The 7936-nt window shown below is 49.3% G+C and overlaps 1 long non-coding RNA gene across 1 annotated transcript; it reads left to right on the plus strand.

Moving 5' to 3' along the window:
* Positions 1-719: 719 nt before the first annotated feature.
* On the plus strand, positions 720-6268 carry LOC134728701 (uncharacterized). The gene is made up of 3 exons (XR_010109398.1): positions 720-3037; positions 4081-4460; positions 4597-6268. It is a non-coding gene; the product is annotated as an uncharacterized LOC134728701 (long non-coding RNA).
* Positions 6269-7936: the final 1668 nt, after the last annotated feature.

A 7936-nucleotide genomic window follows, 5' to 3' on the forward strand; every position in this document is an offset into this window, starting at 1 on the left:
ATGTTGCCTAGGCTGGTCTCAAACTCCTGGGCTCAAGGGATCTGCCCTGCCTTGGCTTCCCAAAGTGCTGGGATTATAAGCTTGAGCCACTGTGCCCAGCAGATATTTTCTACAATAAAAGTTTTTAAAAAGATATCAGTAAGACTCACCTGGTAAGATTATTGTGTGGATTAAATGAGATGCTGTGTGTAAAGCACTTGGCAGAATGCCTGGTATATAATAACTGCTCAATAAATATTAGCTATTACTTTTAGAGACAAGGCCTCCTCTTCCCCTCCTGGAGAACTATGAAAGCCAGACCATGAAATGTGTGGCTGACTGGAGCAGCTAACCTTACTCCTTCCAAATCAGGCAGCTGCAGGCTGTCATTGCATTCATCCTCATCCAACCTTGCTTCTGTACTAGGCCCTGTGCTTCCCACACACACTAAAATTCTGTTTTATAGCGGCTGTTGGCTTTGCCTTTAGTTTCACAGTAAGTTTTAGCTGGGAATGCTATTTCAGTGGAAAATGGAAGGCAAGAACTTTTTTAGCTCAACTATTAATAAGTATGGAGCACATTGTTAGGAATTTTCCTATATAGTTTTATTTAACCTTCATAACAATCCTTCAAAGTCGAAATTATTAGCTTCATTTTAGAGAGAAGGAAACACAAGTTTCAAGGCCCGCCTAAGGTCACAGGGCCTTAAGTGGTGGGCCTTAAGGGGTGGGCCTTAATTCACACCCACCTCCTGAGACCTCCAAAGGGCTTGTGCTTACCCAGGAGCCCTAGCTATCAGCTCTCTTGCCTTTCTTTTCCTTATCCTAGCTTAAAAACAACTGCCATCCAGAAAAGGTTAAGTTGACATTCCTAATCAAAAGAGTCTGGACCAGACGCGGTGACTCACGCCTGTAATCCCAGCGCTTTGGGAGGCCGAGGTGGGTGGATCACGAGGTCAGGAGTTCGAGACCAGCCTGACCAAGATGGTGAAACCCCGTCTCTACTAAAAATACAAAAAATTAGGTGGGCGTGGTGCCGGGCGCCTGTAATCCCAGCTTCTTGGGAGGCTGAAGCAGGAGAATCGCTTGAACCCGGGAGGCGGAGGTCGCAGTCAGCCGAGATCACGCCACTGCACTCCAGCCTGGGCGACTGGGTGAGACTCTTCTCAAAAAAAAAAAAAAGAGTCTGACGCCGTATTTATCTGTCTTGTAGAGGCAGAGGCAGCACTGGTTTGCAGCCCAGCGGTAAGAGGTCTGCCCAACTGATGAGGAGAGTTACAGGCTTGGGAGTAGCTTGGGCCGGGCAGAGGGGAGGCTCTGAATGTAGTAATAGAGAGAAAAAGGTTTTCAGGATTGCGCCGATATTTGTGTTTCATTTCCCTCTTGTTTCAAATGCTGTTCAACTTAAGGGAAGAAGAAAGCAGGGAGGGATACCTTATACGAAAACTGTTCCATTCCGAAAATTAAAAACAGCCAGCTGCCATCAAATACCAAGGGCCCTTATATTCAAACTTCAGCTGTAATTTAGTTGGGAGGTTGCAATGGCACCCTAAACTGTCAAATGATTTGACCTTAGAATCCTGCTTACATAAAGCCGGACAATTCCATGCAAGGGGGGTATCTGGTTACAACTGAAGTTATTGGTTGTTTACGTCCGACTTGTCCGGGAATGGAGCAGAGAAAGAGGAACCAGAAGAAAGAGAAACTCGCGACAACAGAGTTGCCGAAAGAGAAGTGTTGGCGCCTCAAACTTGAGGATCAGCTTCTTGGGCCCCACTCCAGGGTGTCGCGGGGGTCGGGTTCTTTCCGCCGCCCCCCGAAAGATTCTCAGCTAACCCTTTCCCCGCCGAGACCAAGAGGCCCTCACTCTGACACCACTCCGGGAGCCAAGCTACTGTAAGGAGCTGATACCACCCCTCGCCGGCGCGAACCGCCCATCTCCCCAGACCCGCCCACCCCCTGCTGCGAATCCCTGACGTTGTAGCCCGGCGAAGGTCCTCTTAAATTAGGAAACAATAGCTATTTAAGAAGAAGCGCAAATAACCCGCGCTCTGCGCGCCCAATCGTGGCATTCTTGGGAGTTCCCCGCGGGCAAGGAAGTCTGCTGCTCCCCGCAGCTGCGGAGGAGAGGAGGGAGCCTGCGTGCTGGGGCAGGGTGTCGCGAACTTGGGGCAACCCACCTCCAGAGCCCCGCCCCCGCTTTCCCGCCTGCCGGGGACCTGCCGAACGGGGAACCACCCTCCTTCCTGAGGCAAATTTGGGAGGGGAGAGGTCCAGAAGCTGTAGAGTCGGGGCGCCAAGCGCCAGATTCTGCCGCTCGGAAGTCGGGGGCAGTCCCCAGTCCCGCCTCAGGCCCCCGTGCTCACCGGGCGCTCCGCCGAGGGCGCGGGCCAGGCGCGCGGTGTCACCTCCACGAAGTCATTTACTTGCCCTGAAGGAGCTGGCCCTCGACCCCTTGGAGGATGGAGATTCCTCCCATTCCCTCCTCCGCCTCCCCCAGGTCGGCGAAGAGACGTGGAATTGAGCTGGACCGATGATTCCGCGAGCTCTGTAATTATGCACACACTGAAATCTTCACCGTTGACTTAAGTTACTTGGCGCTGCGAGGGCTGGGGCCCTGCATATTGATTAAATGCAGCCTCTATTTACCTAAACAATAAATGTAGAGATTAGCAACGTTCACTTGATCACAATAATGGGATTGACAATTAAGGGGCAATGCATCCCAGATGTAGCGGAACCTATGGGCTGCGTGCAGCGGGCAGAGGGCTTCTCAGAGAGGGGCGCTGGGCAGTTGCGGCGACGGAGGTAGTGCAGAGCAGGAAGCGGCGCGGAAGCACAGCGGGAGGCGGAGGGGGACGCCCAGCCTCGTCAAGGTCTTCGGCCACCCCGCCCGGGAGGCTCGAAACTGGCTTTGGGGTACCTGAATGCCTCGACTCCCAGGGAGACATCGGGAGCTCGGAGCCACTCTCCCTGTGGCGATGGCACCTGCCTCAAGGCCGTCTCGCTTGCTGATGCCTGGCCGGGAAGGAGGATGGACGCCGCTGGCATGTGCCCTGGTAAGTGTGTCTGTTTGTCATCAGTGTACATTCTGCATGTGGCAGCGGGGCGAGGGGGAGGCGCACGTGTCTAAAGTGCACGGAGCCTTCCTCTACCCCTATGTATATACCCTTCAGTCAATGTTCCAAGAAGCGGGTCAGGGCGGAGGGTATCCATCTGGACTCTGGAAGGGCGTGGGTTTGACATCGGTAGGTGTGACAGGAAAGTCCAGCCTGTCAGGGTTGGGCTCTACAGTGGCCGAAATCAAGAAAGGATGGACGTGTCGGCCCAGGGCTGGCCTGTTTCCGGATATGTCACGGGGGTGCCTCGTTCCTCGAGGGGAGTTTTAGGATGTATCTTTTTTTCTCACCCTCTCACTGAACTGTAGGGTTCTGAGAAGAGGTTCTAGGAAGGAGAGGGCTGAAAGGAACTAAGAAAAGAACCCAGGAGAGTGGAACATGGGGTAATAAAAGACAGATGAGCACAGTTGGGTGTGTGTGTGAAACCGTGATCCACCTGGAAGGGGTTCCAAACCCTGGACTAACATCGCATACTGGCTGCAAAAGACACATGCATGTTGCTTCTCTGCTCTTTCCCTCTTCTGTCTGAGCCCCATTATCAACCTGGAAGGCTTCTCATTCCACATTTAGACACAAACAAAAGGATTTGTCCCAGACACTCAAGAACAAGCCAGGACGAAGCCCTTTCCCGCCAAACCACGAAGGCCGGGAAATAAACAGCGCCTGCCCAGGCTCTGGGCGCGCGAGCCCAGGAGAGGACTTGGGTGGGAAGAGGATCTAGAAGATCGGAAGGAGGCACAGAGGGAGGGAGAGAGGGAGGGAGGGAGAAGCTTGGAAAGAGAAGAGGGAGGAGGAAGAGGAGGGACCAGCAAGGCAGAGTTGGACCCGGGGTTCTGTTATAACCGCCCTTCCCCGCCCAGGGTCTTTCCATCCCCTGTCCCCCTCCCCCATTTCAGAGCTGAAGGCCGACTGTGGGAGGACGAGGTTAAACAAAGGGAATCCTCCTCTGGGACGGGTGAAGTGCGTTTGTCTTCTCCTTGCAGGCTCTGGAAAAACTGGCAGGAATTTCCTTGTCGTGAGAAGATGGACGAGTGTGTCTGCAGCCGAGGAGACAACTACAAACAGACTTTGGGCAGGGAAGGCGGGCGGGCGGGGGTGGGGGTGGGGGCGGGGGCCAGCTTTGATCGCTCCAGCTCTGTTGTAATTTTGTCTTCGCCAGATAGATTAGCTGGAACCGCCAGCCCTAGCTTGGAGTTCCGTTCCACGGAGTACCCTCCCTCCCCACCCCCCGCGTCATCTCGCGCCTGGAGCCGGGTCGCCGCTCCTTCCGAAGTCCCGCTGGAAACTTCAAGGGCTGATGGTTCTGTGTTCCTGACGTAATTAGGAGGCCACGCAGCTCTCCAACACTCCGTTAAACAAATATGTAAGTCGTCCTCCCCCTCTCTGGGGACAGACTCTAGGGAAGGAGGCAGCTGGGCCCGCTCCGGGTGGTGTCCTTGGCTAGCGGAGTGGCGTCGCTGTGACCTTCCGCCGCCCCTCGGGGCCTTGGTCTTTCTAAGCTCTTTCTTAGGAAGCGGAGAGAGGGGCAGAAAACGTGCACCTCGCCACCCACCGGACAAGCCGAGAGGACCTTGTCTTTGCTTGAAAAGTTTTCTAGATAAATCGCTCGGGTGGTTCTAAGCTATGACGAACTAGAGGCTGGGCCCGGTTCTTCTCCAGAACAGCGTGTGGATGTAAAGGAGATGAAATCGTCCTCCCCCACTGCTTTCTTTTTCTTCCCCATATAAATCAGTCATATAATTCATTCGCATTGTTTAAGGTACATTGATCAATCTAATGGCTTGTAATAGTCTCCTAATTGCCACTTGCAGACTCCTGCAGGCTCAGATTTGAAGAGGGAAGGTTCCAGCCAAGTCCACCTTAAGTCTGAGTTTGGGCGACTACAGAATCTAGGAAGAAAATCTAGATGGCATGGTCGCTCCGGTCTCAGTTCTACAGGGGAGGGAAGAAAGGGGGTGTTAGTGGGGATATTTGCTGTTCATTTTTCCCACAATCTCCCTTCCAAATCAGTCACTGATTAATGAGCAAAGCCCATGCCACAAGTTATAGATTACTGTGGACTGAGGATCATTTTGTTAATATCAGGCAAGAAACTTTCCTTACTTGCATCCCTGTGTCTGTATTTACAGTAAAAACTTCCTTAGTCACAAACTGATATGCTTTTAGCCATACCTTTTCTTCTTACTTACTTATTTTTAGCATCATCAGGAGTTGGGATAGGAAATAACATGGGGGAGGGGTGTGTTAAAGGGAAGGAAGGAAAAGCCATCCTTTATCCCAGAGTGTCCTGGAGGTATGCCTACACTCCTGTTTAACATCTTGTGGTTGTAGTGCCTTCTCCAAGCCCTGGATGGAGGAGGAAAGAGTTGGAAGCCTCCTCAAATCTGCCTACGAAAGGGTAAAACTGAGGAAACTGGTACCCTGGCTATGAGAAGCTGAGTAATGATCAGAATCCTCTGGCCTCTAGCTTTTCTTGATATTAGTTCAGGTCTATGTAAAAAAATTGCTTTAGTGTCTCCAAAGGTGGTTCCATTAGAGTTGGCTGAGACAATACATGTGCATCATTTTGGAAGAAATGCTCTTAAAAAGAAGAAAGCCACTACAGAATGCCACATTTGCTTAGGTCTAAGACCCTTCTGTGGTAGTCGGCGAGGGAGGGAGGAAAGTAAAACCCCAAGCTGAATAGGCCCCCCATAGTTTCCGAGTGATGCAGTAAACAAATCTATGATGCTTGTTGAATAATCTTCCAATAATTGCAGTCATTAAAATCATCACACAGTCTACAGTCACCTTCCTTCCTTTGACACACCAGTCTTTCCCTTAATTGTTAATGCATTTTTGGCTCAGATAAACACATAGAGGCAAGCTTAAAATATATGGCCCAGATACATCTAACAGCAGAAAATTAGTTGTGTAACAAACGTTTGGACTGTACTTAATAAACTAGGGGTTTTCAATTTCTTCAGCAGACCCTACAGAGGCAAGAAAGATTTGCATCTTCTACCACTGCTAAATAGCAGTGACGCCTCTGAGATACAAAAAAAAAAAAAAAAAAAAAAAAAAGATGAAAGTCCCATTGGCCTATTGAATCTTCCTTGCTCTTTCATTTGCAAGGGTTGGGCTGGAATTAGGACATTATAGGACAAATATTAAAGGAAAGCTTAACAGAAACTGTGGGAGAGTTCCTCAATTTTCAATTAATTTTCTCCATCCATTTGATCTCAACAACTGGTGCTTTAAAAAATATAAATATGTGTCAACTATAAAAGATTCCCTGCTAATCAAAGGCTGTATTTCATTTTCACCCACCACTGACAAGACACCAACCGTGGAAAGGATTCACCCGACTCAACAGGCACTATGGACCTTCCTGGGCTTCCTTCTCCCTTGTTCATGGCAGGCAACATTGGTACACAAGGGCAGCTTTTTCTTTTTTTAACTCAAGTTATTAATGTATCTCCGCAACTCCCACACCGTGCTGACCTGATAATCACTGCTCTAGTGAAGATCATGCAAATGAAAAGCATAATTAATTGCACAAATGATTTAAAAAGGAGCGCTGTGGCTTTGCAAATAAATAAAGGCAGTTGGGAGGACAGGTCAGATAAATGCTTTTTATAGGCTGGGCTCCCTTCACCCCCACCCCCGCCTCCTGGTCCCGGTGGTCCAGACTTTGACTGCAGCCAGCCTGGCCAAGGCGAGCACCTTCCGTTCCTCCTCCCCTAACGCCTCCCCTTCAACCTTATTCCGGAGTCCCCCTAACTCCACCTCACCCCACCCCAACCTCACCCCACCCCAGTGGTGTATACCCGCTGCTAGACTCTGTGCTAAGTCAAAGCTCCGGGGAGACTGGGCAGCCACCTAATATTTAACCAGCTACTACATATCCAGTTATTCAGAAAATAACTGGTCCTCCCAGTCGCCACTACGCTTCCTGCACATCAGGAAGAAGCATTTTATCTGTGGCTGTTGGACCTGTGAAGGAGGTCCAATCCTTCCGATTAGCGCTAATGACCGAATTGTTTCCCTGGCTTTGCCTGCTAAACAGAGCAACTTGGGCAGTTGCTCAGATCAAAGCTCCCGGGAGAGGCAAGATGGGAGAAACAATATTTGTTCAAAGGAAGTGAACTCTTCCCTTTAATTACCCTATTCTTCTTTATTAGGAATCGTATTGAATTTTTTTGCAAAAAAATTATGTTGATTTAACCATAGTGTATTTATGATGTAAATATATTCCAAGATGAAAACGTCACGGATCAATTGTAAAGGACCCGGATACATAATTTTAAAAAATCAGTTTCAGTGTATATGAGGTTCTCACCCCACTTTCGCTGCTCAGTCAGATTTGTTTATGCAGAATCGACATTTAATAGTGCTAATTGCACTCCAGTTAAATTGCCCTGATTGCAGAAAGGGAAGCAATTTTCGTGCTCTCTGTCTGGGTTTGGAAGAAATTGTTTTATATTCACCTCTTTATAAAGAAGTGGAGATAAGGCACCGGGGCCTTTGCACAAATTGCACTTAGGGGCTGACTGGCAGCATTCAGGCGCTATAATAGAGCATTATTTGGCCGTTTTGAATAATGTAAAGCGTTTGCTGAAAGCTATTCTCCTGAAAATTGCTTTAACTTTTAAAAGGGTGATGATTCACTCCAAACCAGGCCTTTGTTACATTGTCATTATTTCTCCAAATGTTTTAACAGTCAGCTCAACACTTTAGCATAACACATTGATCTTTGTTTAAAAACTAGATTTTTTTAGAGGATGAAAAAAATCTGTCAGACGAAAAAAATCTGGACTTCCTCCGAAAGATTTCCTTGGGGCCCCACCTTAGAGTTGA

Source organism: Pan paniscus, chromosome 13 (assembly GCF_029289425.2).
Source record: "Pan paniscus chromosome 13, NHGRI_mPanPan1-v2.0_pri, whole genome shotgun sequence".
Classification (NCBI taxonomy): Eukaryota; Metazoa; Chordata; class Mammalia; order Primates; family Hominidae; genus Pan; species Pan paniscus.